This window comes from Hemicordylus capensis, chromosome 1, assembly GCF_027244095.1.
Source record: "Hemicordylus capensis ecotype Gifberg chromosome 1, rHemCap1.1.pri, whole genome shotgun sequence".
Classification (NCBI taxonomy): domain Eukaryota; kingdom Metazoa; phylum Chordata; class Lepidosauria; order Squamata; family Cordylidae; genus Hemicordylus; species Hemicordylus capensis.
In genome coordinates, this window is record NC_069657.1 from 391,312,967 (window position 1) to 391,329,483 (window position 16,517).

Sequence of the window (16,517 nt, forward strand, 5' to 3'; positions counted from 1 at the left end):
TCTTTTCTTTTTTTTTCTTTTTGCACTATGTAATGCTTTATCAAAGAGCATATTAATAAGCTTGATGGAAAAATATGTGCATGAACTTAAGGAATAGAAAGAGATGGAAAACTGCACATGTGCAGCAGACTGTACGAAATCTGGAACACAAAAATGAAAGACAAGTGGATTGCTAATACATTAATGCTACTACTCAAACAAGTCCAAATAATTTAGAAACAGATATTCAGGAGGAATTCAGATAAGGAAAATATATAAGATGTAGCAAAGAAATATTCACATCAAGATAGCCACACTGATAGCTTTCTATTTATCTTATATTGTTTCAATAATGTACACTTGGTCTTCAATACAAAACTGGTTTGAAGTCAACCTAAACTCCGGTTTGCTGCTATCATGAAACAAAATCTGAGGGAATTTTACTTTTTGTTAGCAAAATGTCTGAGGACGGAGGTTGCATATCTCTATATGCTCAGCTTAGAGTATACAGTGAGCAGACTAGATGAGAACCCACAGCTCAGTGGCCAAGACATATTTCATATACAAAAGGCCCCTGGTTCAATCTCTGTTAAAGATTCTCATGCAGCTGGCTTGAAGGCCAAATTACGTATGACTTGAAACATATATCTGAAGGCTCCTCACCTTTTATTAATATATAAAAACTGCCAGAGAACAGATCTGGATGAGAACCGTGGCATGGGGTAGAGGGACAATTCACTCTTACCACCACCACAACCTCCACAATTTTCCAGCTGAAAATCTGAAAATCCACCCTGCCCCCTGAGCTGCAGTAAATAGCAAATTTGGGTACAAACATAAGTGTTAAGGGGGAGCTTTCAGTGGAAGATTTCAGGAGTTTGACGTTCAGATTAAGGCTCGATTAGCCAATAGTCGAGATCTATGGCTGTCAATAGGTTTCTGGACAAAATACAAAGTGCTAGTTATAAAGTGCTAGTTATAAAGCCCTAAACGGCTTAGGCCCTGGGTATCTAAGAGAGCGTCTTCTTCACTACGAGCCCCACCACCCACTGAGGTTGTCTGAGGAGATCCATCTCCAGTTACCACCAATTCGTTTGGTGGGTACACAGAGACGGGCCTTCTCGGTTGCTGCTGTGAGATTGTGGAATGTGCTCCCTTCTGAGATACGATCCTCTGCATGTCTGGCATTTTAAAAAAAAAACACCTGAAACTCCATCTTTTCGCCCAAGCTTTCTCAGCTTCCTAATTTTTTTAGGTTTTTAATCTCTGGTTTATTTTTAAATTGTTAAATCATTTTAAGTTTTTTGTATAAGTTTTTAACTTGTTTTATGCTATTGTTTTATGCCCAGAGATGAAAGTTTGGGGCGGTGTACAAATTTGATAAATTAAATTAAATTAAATTAAATTAATAGCTTCAGTTTGGCCTCTGAGAAGGCCTCTTTCTGATCCCTTGAAGAACCAGGGCCACTCTGAGTAAATAATACTAGGCTAGAGCAAGCTGATACTAGAGTGCTCTGACTCAGTATAAAGCAGTTTCATATGTTTAAATGTGCTCAAAGATCTTTTTGCATGCACAGCTTCCATTATTATTATTATGGAGAGAATCTATCCATAAGTGAAAAAGAATGTAAACACAGATCTGGGTCCTCAGTTTGAATGAATGGGCAAGGTGTTGTGTGAAGGAGCTTTGTATTTATGTTGGGTATATACTGGAATTCTGAATCAATACTATAGAAACAAGCAATAGCTTTCCACAATGTGATCCATGGGCATAGGAAAATCCACAATCATGAGAATGGAAATTTAAAGCAGGATATCTCAAAAGAAATGAAGAACCAGTGAAGATGTTTAAAGGGAAAAACATAGTAAAAGAAAATACAAAATGCTCAATGTCCACCTCTAGAAATGTAGAAGGTCTCTGGGTAGATGAAAAGGGATGAAGAATTTAAAGCACAAGTTCCGTAAAGTTGAATAGCACCGTTGTGCAAATGCTCTTGAAGACAGTAGCAAGACAAAATCTCTTTGCTTTACAATGCTGGGAAGATCGACACTTGTAGCGAAGGTAAAACAGAATAACAGTGGGACTATTTAGTTACATAGTTATATGCACCATTCCAGGAAATTGTAAAGGAAGAAAGCAGTGGGAGCAAAGAGATTTGTGTATTGATTGGACCCATTATTTTATAATGGAAAGCAATCTTATGCCTGTGAAGACAGTGAAGAGAATATCTTGTTCACAGAGAAGAGCACAGTATTAGGCTAATAAATAAAATTACAGAGAAAGTCTAGCCTAAGCTCTTTTTCAATTTGTATTTATAGCTCAAGAGCTTGCAATCTACTGGTGTTTGGGTAAAGAACTGAACTCTTCAACTGTTGAGGTTCCCTGAGAATAAACAATGATGTAGTTTTCCAGGCCTAATTTTGTGACCTTACTCATCCAAAAGGTTGGTTTACTTTGGGCCAAGTAAAAAATTTCATCATCCATGCACATCCTTTCTTAGCCCAGTAACGCTTATATTGAATTCAGCATGTTGGTCAATGTTCCTAAGAACTCTAAGCTTGCTCGACATCCCAGTTCCCTCTGGACTTTTCCCCATCAGACCCAAGGAACCTTCTGCATACAAGAAGTGGAATTCCAGTATTGGGACCCACCCCCCATCAGATCATCTTCTTAATGCCTTACCCACACATTTTCATATTTTCTTCATGTTACCAATGTACCTGTAGTGGGCTACATTGTGCAAATGCTCTTGAAGACAGTAGCAAGACAAAATCTCTTTGCTTTACAATGCTGGGAAAATTTGTTCCATGGGGGAAAAAACACACTTCTGCATCCTGCTGTCCATGTCAAACATGTACCATATGCAAACATACTGCATGACATCAGTTTTGGGTGGTATACAAATGTGCTAAAATAAGTAAGTAAGTACGTAATTGATTGAATGAATGAATGAATAAGTGAGCAAGCAAGCAAGCAAAAATGACTCTTCCAGACTGCACTGTTAATTTCCATATTGCATCAAGAGAGTAAGGCACTGGGGTTTCAAACTAGAGTCTCTTTCAGCAAGGTTCATGACTGTGCCTCATCCTCAAGGGAATTCCCAGGCAGAGGGAGTTGTTGGCCAAATATATTGCAGCATCACCCTTTTAATGGCTGGAGCCAATTCTGCAGCTCGCTCTTAATCCCAGATGAGCTCAGGAATCAATAAGTGCTTGGCTTTGCGCATATATATATATATATATATATATATATATATATATATATATACACACACACACACACACACACACACACACACACACACACATATACAGTGGTCCCTTGACTTACGAAGTACTCGACATCTGAAGATTTCGACATACGAACGACAAAAAATACCGGAAGTTGTTGCCGGTTTAGATGCGGCTTCCTCGACCTACGAATTTTTAGATGCGGTTTCCTCGACTTACGAATGTTTCCGGACCTCCGTGGATGCGCTTTTTGACTTACGAAAATTCCGACCTAGGAACGTGCGTTCGGAACGGATTATCTTCGTAAGTCGAGGGACCACTGTACACACACACACACATATATATACAGTCAGTCACTCCAGGCTTCAGTCCTTAGTCTGAGCAATTTGCCTGCCTGATTGGTAGCAACACAGCCTTGCTTCATCCGCTACCAAACCTTCAACATGAACAACATCTCTTGTCTTTGGTGGCAGCCAGCTGATTGTCATCTGCCTAAAGCACAATCACATTTTAAACTATATCATTGACCTTTGAGCCCTCAACCCCAATTTGCCTGTGCTGAAACAAGGCTCCCTTCTGGACCCTGAAAGATCCTGTGCTACTGCTATATACATCTGGTATGCCTCATCTGTGCCTCTTGTTTGAGTATCTTCTTCAGTTTCAGAGAGAAGATTTTTAGCCATTCCAGGAATCCTAAGAAGCAGTAGGACACAGGGGCGTAACTACTATTAGGCAAGGGGAGGTGGCTGCCTGGGGGGCCCCATGCCTCGAGGGGGCCCCCAGAGTCAAGTCACATGACTATATATTGTGAATGTGTGGGTGTATCAGCGAGGGGCCCATTTTAAAATTTTGTCTCTGGGCCCACTCCAGCCTTGTTATGCCCCTGGTAGGACATGACATTTTCCCAGAGTCATACATGTATCCAGTTCTGAAGTACATATTCTCCAGTACATGGTAACTTCTAACATTTTTACTGGATGTGTTAGTCAATTCAGAGGCTTCGTACGCCTTATTCAAGATTATGTACCTAGGAACAGGATTAATGTGTAGCTTGGCATTCCTGATCACAGGATCACAGGGAGAAATTCACCCCAAGTACTGCTGCAGTACTACCTGAGAGGCAGGCGCTCAGGTCTCCCCTGCTTACCTTTAGCTGTTTAGATCAGGTTAATATTGCTTCCTGTTGTTATTATTTGTTGTTTGTTTGTTTTTGATTTCCTCCCTTGCTTTTCCCCCTCCCTACACTACTGAGCACTTTGATCAGTTTATTTTGACCTCACTCTTGTAACTGACAACCTGGTTAGATCGTCTTGACCTAATTCAATGACCTTTGAGCCCTGTCCAGGTGGGGTTTTGCTTGTTGCCCAGGCAGATAAAATGTGCAGAAATCAAGATTATATTCTTCCTTGTATCATGACTGACCATTGGTGTAGATCATCATGTACTGTTGAGAGTCAAAAAATGGACAATCATACAGTTCCATATCTATGGAACTAATTCAGCTGAGAAGAGAACAATCATTTGGGGATTCTAGAAGCAAATTACTCATATGAGGTATTAACTTTTTTTCCCTTAAAGTGATTTTCTCTTGCAAATATGAATCCAAACTCTATGATTCATCATCCTTTAGATTGTTTAACCACAAATATTTACACAGAAGTTTCTTCCCATAAATAGCTTGGCCTTTATGAGTTCCCAGTTGCTGTTATTTGTTAGCTGATATCTTCATACTGACTCAACTTTTCCTCAACTTCATTCATAAAGCTGAAACCAAACCAAACATGCAATAGTCTTCCTAAATCAACATTGTGCATTAACCAGGAAATACCAAAAGAAATATGTTTTCTTTGAGTGCTTCCCAGGTTTTTAAGGTTAGTAAAGAGCAGACCTTGTTTTATTTTTTAAAGATCAGAGAAAGGCATTTATGGATCTGTTCCTCCAGATACTTTATCAATTGATAATATATAGTACTTTCTGGGAAAGAAAGGAAATTGCAGACCATTAGGCTATTCTGTGTCATCTGCAACCCTTTTGGATCGTGCCCATGTAATGCAACCTGCAGCTCCTCCTCTTCATCATTTGTATGGTCTGTATTATTTAATCATCAGTGCTCTATATGCTGGGAAAGTTGGAATGCTCGGCTCCAACCTGAATGAAGGCTTCTCAGTAGATTAGTATAGAGACTATTCACACGAGCAGCCCTATCCAGGCTTGGGCAGCCCTATCTGGGTAGAGCAGTTCATATGAAGCACTGGGATCAAGGCCAATCCTGGCACTTCCCTCCTGGGATTTTTACCCTACTGTTTACCTGGGTTAAAGGGTGTGAGCATGCCCTTTTACCCAGGTAAATGATCATGTGTAAGCTCAGGGTGCACACAGCATGAGCAGGCACAGAGAGCCAGGTGCCTAGAGCATCCAACTCATGGCAGAATCCCTCAATGCACCATGTTCATCGCATGGTGCTTTGTGGGATATTTGGAGGCCAGGACTCATTTTCCCAATCTCCAGAAAGTTCCAGAAAGTTATATCCTGCCTTTCGCCCTCCTGCCCTCCCCAGAGCTCTCAAAGATCATGTGAATGACCTCATAGTCTCACAAGCAATAGGTGGCACAATACCATACAAATCTTTAAGGTCATGATGATATAGACAAACCTGTGGGAGGCAGAAAGGTACCAAGTTGTATCTGGAAAACCTGGCTTGGAGACTAAGACCTGTTTTAGTTCCTCATACAAGGAACATATAATAGGCCATTGATCCATCTAGCTTAGTTTTATCTACACCAACTGTTAGTCCATGAGCCAGGCCCACTAGGGAGATGAATGGTCATAGTGACTTTTGGAAATGGAAAATAGGTGATAGCACTGTTGCACTTACAGCTTCCTCTGTGTAACCACTATTCCTACCCCCAAACAATTAGGGTACAATTGCATTCATGTTTGCACAGAGGAAAGGATCAGGGTAAGGGCAACAATGAACAATTGGTTGTACTCTCTTCATGGAGTAGTCTTTGGAGGACATTCCTGCCAATTTTCATTTCCATTCTTCTGACAACATCAATAAAATTTGATGATAGTTCTTGTGTTCTTAAAACTTTTGAAAGCCTTTAAAACACCACTGCAAATTTGGTCACTGCAGACTTAATGGTCAGGACAATAAAAGGTCTAGGATACTTAAGAGAGTGCCTTCTCTGTTGTTAACCCTGTCGCCTATTAAGATCACCTGGAGAGGTCCAGTTTTGGTTGCTGCCAACTCATTTGGTGACAATTCGGGACCGGGCCTTCTCTGTGGCTGCCCCAGGGCTTTGGAACACGTTCCATGCTGAAAGAGCAACTCCTCCTCTGTTTGTTTTTAGGAGGACCCTGAAGATGTACCTATTTTCCCAGGCTTTTAACTATTTTTAAATTTTAATGTGTTTTTATCTATTATGCTTTTTATCTTTTTATGAATTTTATATGTATTATATTTTACATTATGTTTTAATTCTGTACACCACCTAGAGATTTCTATATTAGGTGGTATATAAATTCAATCAATCAATCAATCAATCAATTATAATATATTGAGAGCTGAAAGTATCATAACGCTATCACCTATTTTCCATCTCTAGGGGTTTAGACCTTGTCAGAAATGAGCTTCCATCCCTGTCATATGGTACCAATCACCCCAGCTGACTCATGTACTATGTCTGCAACTCTCTAGAGTTTCAGATGTGGTCTTCCTTGCCATACATGGAGATGACAGAGGTGGAACATGTATAAGCAGATGCTCTGTCACTGAGCTATAGCTTCTCTTTGCAGATAGACAACTTTGGTTGAAGTTACTGTATGCCAGCCTCTCCTATACACACTTCTATGAAAAAAAGTGCATCTACCATTAATGGTCTAACCCCCCACCCCCTCGGCAATGTGTGTACTTATAGATGAATGTTGGCTTTTATGTACGTTCTTGGGCACCCTCTCGGTCAGTGCTGAATTTAGGTACAAGCTAAATAAACTACAGCTTAGGTCCTCACATTCTGAGGGGGCTATGAATACCAAAAAGTGAAAAAAAGTTTTACATAATTGGATGAAAAACAAAGGAGAAGGGAGGGGGAGTCTGAAACAGACATTGGGGCTATTCTTACAATCACAAAAATTGGGCTAGGAAAATCCTAGCCCAATTTTTGTGATCGTTAGAACCACTGGGCTCGCAGACGAGCCCGGTGGTTCCAGAGGGGCTAACCCGCTCCTGTAGCCCACCTCTTAGCCCAGGTTTGCGGAGCGAGCGCTTCGCAAACCTGGGCTAACTGCTCATGAGTAGCCACGGCACGGATCCACGCCGTGGCTACTCGCGAGTAGACCCCTAGCTGGGAGGCTTAAAAGCAGCCTCCCGGCTCGGGGGTCTCCCCAGTATGCCCTGCGCACTCGCGAAGGCATACTGAGGCTTCCGAGGGCCGCGCGGCCCCCAAGCTCCCCAGGCCCCGCCGGCTCCATCTCAGAGCTGGCCATCGTGTGGGCGGCCAATCTAACCACCCAGGGCTCCCTCCCCGCTCGTGAGCAGGGAGAGCAAGCTTAGCCTGCTCTTCCCACTCACCAAATGGAACCAGGTCTCACGGATGGTGAGACCCGGCTCATTATCATTTTGATAAGACACAAAAAAGCACTTATCTGGCTACACAGTTATTTATCATATTGAGTTTATAAATCTTTGCAAAAATAACTGTAATTTATATTGAAATTTTATTAGATCTGGGCTCAGTTTAGACCAATGTCTGCCAGCATGGTTACAAACAGTGTTTACCTCTTTAGACTAACGCTTCTGTAACTGAGTGGTGCAGCAAGGATGTGTGTGTGTGTGTGTGTGACATGTCAGGGTGGGGCTTCCAGCCTATTTTGTAATGTTATTAAGCCTTTTAAGCTCGCCATTGCTTAAGGCCTCCGCAGGTCTTAATCCAGCCCTGCTCTCAGTACACCAGAGAAACAGTGAGGGCCCACAGGCTTAACCAATGTCCCATAAAAACCTGAGTGTGTTTTTGTTTGGTTTAATTTATTTCAAGTGTCCATAGGGCACTTTTCTACTCCAAAACAGCTTACAATAAATATTAACTCAAATAAAATAATAAAATGCAAACTAAAAATATAACACATAGAGCTGTGCCAGCTTCCTGAGCTGAACTGCCTGCCTCCTGGGCTTCTAGAACTCCGTATCTTCCTGATGCTGGCAGGAGCTGACCAATGACAGAAGATACAGCCTTTGGTGCATAGCAGACAGAGCCAGGGGTGTCTGCTATGCACCAAAGCCCCGGTGAGGCTTCAAAGTGCTGCACCACCATTGCTAAGACGATGCTATCACACAGGGCAGGAGAAGCCCCAAATGTCTTGTGGACTTCCTCCCCACCCCCACCCCCAAGCCTCTGGACATGGGCAACCAGTGTCAGAAGACCAAGGATTAAGCCAGCCTCCTTCTTCCTAAGTCCAAGGCCTGCGGGAACTCGAACATGGGAGGATCTATGACGCAGAGCTTGCTAGAGCAAGAAAGGCTCTGTCAGTAGCAACTGGCAAACATGGTTCAGTGTAAGTCAGTGTACAGTAAAGCATATTAAAGCACGTTAGGGCAAAAAATCCCAACTTCACATCTATACTGGTGGGGGTCTGTCAGTGACTAACCTGGAGATGAATCATGGGGTTATGGTGGACAGCTCATTGAAAATGTCAACTGATTGTGCAGTCGCTGTGAAAGAAGGCAAATTCCATGCTAGAGAGCATTAGGAAGGGATTGAAAATAAAACTGCCTAATATTATAGTGCCATTATACAAATCTATAGTGTAGCCACATTTGGAATACTGTGTACAATTCTGGTCACCGTATCTAAAAACCTGTATCACAGAACTGAAAAGGTGAAGAAGAAGGCAATCAAAATGATCAGAGGTCTAGAGCAGTGGTCGGGCCACCTGCCCCCCAGCCCCCCCCCCCAATGATTCCTCCCCTGCCACACACATGGGGCACCCCTTTTGTCTTGATGGCTATAGAGTGCCTCAAGGTTCCAAGGCAGGATGCCTCTGAATACCAACAACAGCAAGCGAGGGGACAGGCCTTCATCTCCTGCTTGTGAGCTTCACACAGGCATCCAAGGGCCACTGTTTGAAACAGAATATGAACTAGATCAGCCTTGGACCTGGTCCAGCAAGGCTCTTCTTATGACATTACGTTCATTGCCTGATTGCCAAAACTAGCACCTACGAGCTTAAAACTGACAAAAACAAACTACAAAGAGCAGATAGTAGTCATTTTTTTTTTAAAAAAAAGGAAGAAATCAGAACAAAATATCAGAAACTATTAAAAGCACTGGAGAATAAACAGTTGTTAACCTGGTGTCTTAGAAGGCGATAATGTTGGTGCCTCACAGATCTATCTGGTGAGAGTATTATGTAAATGTGTCTCTACCACTGAGAAAGACACACCCACCTACTTTCTGCAGGTGGAAACATCCAAAGAAAGCCTCTGAAGCAGATTAGAAAAAAGATCAGGCAGATTCATATGAAGCCCTTTCCCTTCATATGAATGAAGTCCTTTCCCAAGTGCATGCCTCAGAATTCTCTGCAATAAGCAGAGATTGTGTGGCAGACAAGTCAAAATGGAAAGTTTTCCCTCCAAGCAAAGTAAAAAACATTAACTTCAACTAAGAATGGGACAGGATTCTTCCTTCTTGAAACAATGTGAGCAGACCTAGATTGTGTGGACAAGGTCAATTAAATAAGTTGTCCAGAGCTCAACATATCTGTGAGTAGCTCTCCTATCATGGATGTTTATATTAGGAATCCCAGTCAGCCAGCTCTCCTTCCTCTCTGCAGTTAGTGAGACTGCAGAAAGGGAGCTATCCTGAATGTCCAAATTTGGACGGGAGAGTGGGGGGAGGGAGGCATGGAACCACAGATCTACAGAAACACATCTTATGTGAATGCAGCCGCTGCTTCAAAGCAGAATCAGGGCTGCCTATGAAGTTCACAGCAGCCCCAGGGTGGACCATTCGGGAGGCAGTAGACTGCATCATATCAGCCAATGAGCAAAACCCACACCAGATCTGAAAGCAACATTCCTACTAAGAAAATGGTTGGGAAATCTTAACTTTGGAACACTAGTAACTTTGAAACACTTGTTACTAGTTTCTAGTAACATGTTTAGGACTTGTTATTCTGAAAACAAAGAAGGGAACCAGAAATACACAGCAAGCTCCGCTGATATTTATATCTGTAACATATAGCAAAGTGCATCAGGAGTCTAAATTTAAGATGTCAGGAAGTGGAAATCTATACTGATAGAGATAAATGATGACATTACAAAAGGCAATGAACTGTTTAAAATTTCCTCCCTATTTGGGTTTACAAGCTGTGACTAAACAGAGAATAAATATGATATTGATTCATTCTCAGAATATTTCTAAATTCAGAGCATATTAGTAAAAATGTTAAGGGCATTTATAGATGCACTGCTAGCTGGAGAGAAGGAACCAAAAATGTCTTAATTTTACAAATGTATATGTATCAAAAGTCCCTGATGAAATTCATTTCAAGAAATTAGCAGGATTATAAGCAGAGGTGGATAACTGAGATGGCGAACTGAGGAGATAAAAGAGAAGGAGACAGACTTTCAGCTTAAGTCCTTTGGCTCATGATATCTCTTTGCGGGGTGGGAAATAAAGAGATAAATGCAGTGCAATTTATTAAACCAGAAAGATTGTACAGAGCATTAAGAAGTAGGAGAATGGAAATAAATCCTCATTGCTCCAGATCACCTGTTGTAATAAAAGGGCAAGAAAAAGAAACTGATCTATGTTAGCAGGCAATGTGTGAAATTTCTCAAGCTCTGACTTTCTAGAAGAACTCAGGTGCTTGCAGAATGTGCATTAGGCTGCAAGACCAGGCTTGCTTTGCATGAGTCTCGTTGCACCCATATCCTAAATCAGAGACAAAACATGAGATGTGAGTTAAAACTTGGGCCACATTTTCTTCAATGAGAAAAAGAAGAATCTGCAACTAACAAATAAACTTGCGTGCAGACAGGAAACTTTGAGGCTGTTCTCATGAGCAGCCAAGCTTGGGCTTGGCTGCACATGAGAACCGCTGCCAGGATCCATGCAGATCCCGGCAGTGCTGCAGCACCAAAAAGCAGCTCTTAGCCAAGGTTAAGGGCACAAAAGCACCCTTAACCCAGCTTCTGAGATCGTGTGTCAGCATCTGCAATGAGCACCTAGAGCGTCTGTCCCTTGAGGGAATCCCCCAGTATATTGCACTCGGTGCATGGTGCACTGTGGCATAACCAGAGATTGGGTCGTGTATCGGCTCTCCGGGAATGGATCACATGGGAGCACTGATGGCACTCCCAGCAACAATCTCTCGAGCATCTGAGGGGGAGGTAAGTGGAGTGAAGCCTTCCCCCTGACCACCCGACCACCCTGCCACCCGCATGCTCGTATGAATGGGCTCTTTGAGTAGAGGCAATTTTAAAAGTTGATTACTGCTGCCCCAATATCAGGTGAGCTAACTGGCATGCTGGGGGGAGGAAAGGAATGTGCACTCACAGCATGCATGTGTTCTCATGATATGGGCTGAAATATCATCCAAACTGGCCATTTGTGTGAATGACTGTATACATATTCATTTTAAAAGTGATGCTGAGTACAGGTCCTCTCAAATGTAGGGTACCAATAGGAAATATACTATTGTATGTGCACTGAACATCATGTGTGACATGGATACAGATCTGTTTGTGGGTATGCCTTACACAGTTCGTACATGTGTTAAACCTGTGAATAGGACTGGAGAGAGCTCTCCATGCATTCTGGTGTACACACAGGGCTCTCTACAAATGTTATAATAATAAATGTGTGCTGCTTGGGAGATTACCACTGTGATTATGCTCCCCCCGCCACACCCAACACATACATTCGTTTTAGCCTTAAATAACATTTGAAAGGATCTTTTGTTTTCACAGAATGGAAAGAAAAGGGCACCCACAAACACACATATGACACTTGCCTGTGACTGCACACAAGACCTGGAAGGAAGGAAGCACCAATAAAATGAGTAAGCAGAGTTGCCGTTTTAATTGCAATACCGAAAAAAAACACCTCATTTTGCTCTTTCATTTTATGGCAACATGTCAGAAATCAAGGAAGGAAGGGGATGGGGAAAGAAATCTCTCTCCATTCTCCTGCTGACATTGGGAAACAAGTAAGGCAAGGGAGGTGAGAGGGCCTGGGCAGGGGTGTAGCTATAATTGAGTGGATGGGTTCAAAGAACCTGGGGGGCAGCTCCTGAGGGCCCCCCAGTTCCACCCCCTCCCTATTTTCTTCATTAGCTCCCTCTAATGAGGGGCAACCAGAGAGAGGGGCAAACATGGGCCTCCTCTCCCCTAGCTATGCCCCTGGGTCTGGGGATCTGAAGATAGAGGGTGAGTATGTATGTGGATGTGTGGGTGGAATGAGGGAGGGGGCAGGGCCTTTTTAACCACCAACTTTGGTTAAAAACCAACAGGAAGAACTCTGGGGGCATCATGCTTGTCTCAGATTGGGGTGAGCATTGCAACTTGCCTGATTCAACTTCCAAGCTGCATTTGGATAATGTTCAGCAGCATCACTAGACAAAACATCTGCAGGAATGTCAAGAAAAGTGAATGGAATGTTAAGGAGATTAGCAATGTATGTCAGGGTTTGTTTGTTTTTTGGCACAGGTCTACCTCATCTGTATGGGAGATGAAACATCTGGTTTCAAAGAACATGTAAGGTTCTAAATTATGCTGGCATTGTGGAATAAAGTGATGTATTTTGTAATAAACAGATATTCCATATTACATTGAAGGCAGGAGCAGAAGACTATATGCAGAGGGAAATGTTTGAGAAGACAGAAGAGGATTAGAATAAGGAAAGTAAAATGTAGGCTGAGAAATAAGAAGAATAATTATAGTCAGTCAATGAGTTAGGTGGCAAAAATATGAATAAGTGTGAATGCTTTGTGCTGGAAACCTCTCATCAGTGACTGAGAGATTCAGAAGAACTCATTCACAGTGTTACACATCTCCTTTTCAATTCAGTGATGCTAGTACAGGGGTCATTCTTGTTGGATTGGGCCGAGGCTCATTATTAGGAAAGCAAGTTTTGTTGAATTAGTGTCCTATAAAAATATAAATTACCCCCAAAGCATAACTAAATAAGTAGAATTGGCAACTGGAGTTATCTGTTAAGCTATGAAATGGACAAGTCGCACAAGAAAAGAAATAATTAAGCAATTCTTTAATTAATCAAGACCACAAGGAGAAGATGGGCAGTGTATCACTCAGAGTCAGTAAAGCCATTTAATAGATTAGTCATGATGTGAGAGAGACAAATGATCAAATTAATTAATCAAGCAGTCGCTCGACAGCAAAGTAATCAGTCACATAAGGAAATGAGAGAGAGAAGAAGGGAGACTGCACTGAAAATCTAGATGTAGCCCCAGAGGCAGTTTTCCAAACTGATATCTCTAATTCCCCCTATATTATTAATTATACATGCAACTACTGGGGGATGTCATCCAGAGATTTGGGCTGCAGTGTCATCAATATGCAGATGACACCCAGCTCTATCTCAGTAAGTCAACTGATCCTAGGGATGCAATGGATGTTCAGAAATGGAAGCTGGAGGCATGAATGGGCTGGATGTGAGCAAACAAATGGAGACAATTCAAACATGATAAAGATGCTGGTGGCACTGGCCAGCAGGCGACTACTTCATCCTGTTCTGTATGGGTTTGCACTGCTTTGGTAAAAAAGCATAAAGAGGATTTCTAAGAAAGATCAGGTGCACAGCTTGTGGGTTCCTGCACACCACATTGCTCCTGGATAGTCAGCTGCCAGCTGTGGCCCAGGTTGCCTTTGTACAGTTTCTGCTAGTGCACCAGCTGCAACCATTCCTTGAATCAGCAGATCTGGTCACTGACTCAGCCATACCACAGTCACATCATGGCTGGATTATTGCAATGCACTCTATGAGGGGCTGTCCTCGAAAAGTATTCAGAAACTACAGATACTGGAGATTGCAGAATGCAGAAGCCAGTTTGCCCTCAACGGCCATTCACAGTGAACATATTACATCAATCTGAGGGGGGGGGTTGCCCTATCTGCCCATCTGCTTCTGGGTGCAATTAGCAATGCTGGTTATTACCCCAAGTACTTTAAGAACCACTTCCTTCCAGTTGAATCTACCCAACTGATAAGAATTGCTGGGAATTCTGTGGTTGCCCTCAGAAGGTGATACTACTACTATTACTAGTAGTAGTAGTACTACTACTACTGGTAGAACTCCCTCCCAGAGAAGATCTGCAGCACCCCTTCTTTCCTAGATTTTTGTAAATGTCCTTTTATTCAGGCTTTTGGCCAGTGAATAATGGCGCTGATTGACCTGCTCTTTTGATTGGCTTTATTGGCTGTTGCTATGGCTTAGTTATTGTATTGTTCTATTGTGTGTTTTTGTTGATATTTTTATTGATTTTTATTGATATTATTATATTTTATTGATATTTTATTGATATTGATATTTATTGTTTTTAATTTCTACACACCGCCTGGGGTCCCAGAACAAAAGGTGGGATGAAATTAATTAATAAGGCTGTGGAAAGAACCATCAAATGCAGAGGTCCCTCCTTCACTGTCTTTTATTTATTCATCTACTTACTTATTTGCACTTTTAATCTGCTTTCTTCCAAAAGATCACGGTGCTTCATAACTGTTGCTGAAATTAAATCTGGACAAGAGTACTCTTCATCAGGAAGTCCTGTGGTATGGAACTGACATGTTGCTCTGCCCTGGATGGAGGCTGCACTCCTCTAAAAATGCAGTTTGTAGCTTGGGAGTGCTCCTGACCTTACTCCTGGACACCCAAGTGCTGGCCGTGGCCAAGGCTGCCTTTGCCCAGCTTCAGCTGATGAACCAACTACACACATTTTAAAACCAGAATTACCTGGTTAGGGTTGTCCACACACCTTTGTCACCTTTCAGCTTGACTCTCATAGCATACTCTCTATGGTGCTGCCTTTGAAGACCTTTCAGAAATTTCCATGTGTCCCCAGTATCCCCTAAGTTGTTTGGGTTGTTGATGTTGTTGACTTTTCCATCCCCGTTTTTAATATTTTATTACTGTTGGTTCTACAATATCTTTTTATTCCACCTTTGTTATTGTTATATTTTTAATCTCTTTGTTAGCCGCTTTCAGTCCACAAAAAAATGTGGAATATATTTTTTTAATTATTTATATACTGCCCTTCAAAAAATGGCTCAGGGTGGTTATACATATAAATTTTAAAACAAATAAATACAATTATGGTACTCTATTTTTGAAGTTACAAAAAGCAATAATGAATCTGGATAGAAGGCAGGAAAAATTAGCAGTGGCTGCTCTGTGTATGCTACATGACACCTTCATCCTGTTAGAGCCAGTGGAGTAAGAAATCTTAGGAGCCGGAATTGGAATCCCAACCTATTGTAAGAACCATCTACACACACCATAAATTAGATCCAGGCTGTTTGTATCTGTGCATGGCAGGGAGGGAACAGAAATGGGGTGATCCAGGCAAAGCAAACATACTGCTGGAAAATTACAGCATCTCCATCAGCAGCACTTTGCCGCTGTGCATTCAAAGTTCACATATGAGTGTGCCAGAAGAGATCTCTCAAGTATTGTCAGTATTTGTTGCATAATTTATGTGGCTTTCTGACCTTTTCCATCTCCTCTTCTCATGGAGATAAATCTTCATTGTTTCCAAATGGTTAATCAGTAATTAAAACATGTAGAACCCTGGAACTGTAAAGCTGGAAGATCCATTCCTTTACATCTAGACAGGAATCTATGGCCCCAATAGCTGCATGCTCCACAAGTGTTCCCATTAGCCCCTCTGGGAATATATTTTTTAAAATTATAGTATGAATTAATGTGGGTCACAGGGTCACAAACTACCATGATGCAAGTGGCACTTCAAATAACTGTTGTCAGCCCTGTGACAAGTTTTCCCGTGCAACAAATCCATCCATCAGATGAAACCGCATTGAACCCATTATCTAAACATGGAGACTATTTAAAGAAATGTTAGATAATTTGCATTCATGCACCCATTTCTTCTGATTGCTTGTATTCAATTCAGCTTGGTCATACAGCAACACAGGCACAACTCTATGAACAATTATATTGCCAAAAATGTTATATTGGTTTCTGTCAGGCTTCTGAATAATAAATTCCAGATATTGTGGATTAAATAAGATGAGTGCTTGAATATGAGTTTTTGATGAGTTCCCAACGTGC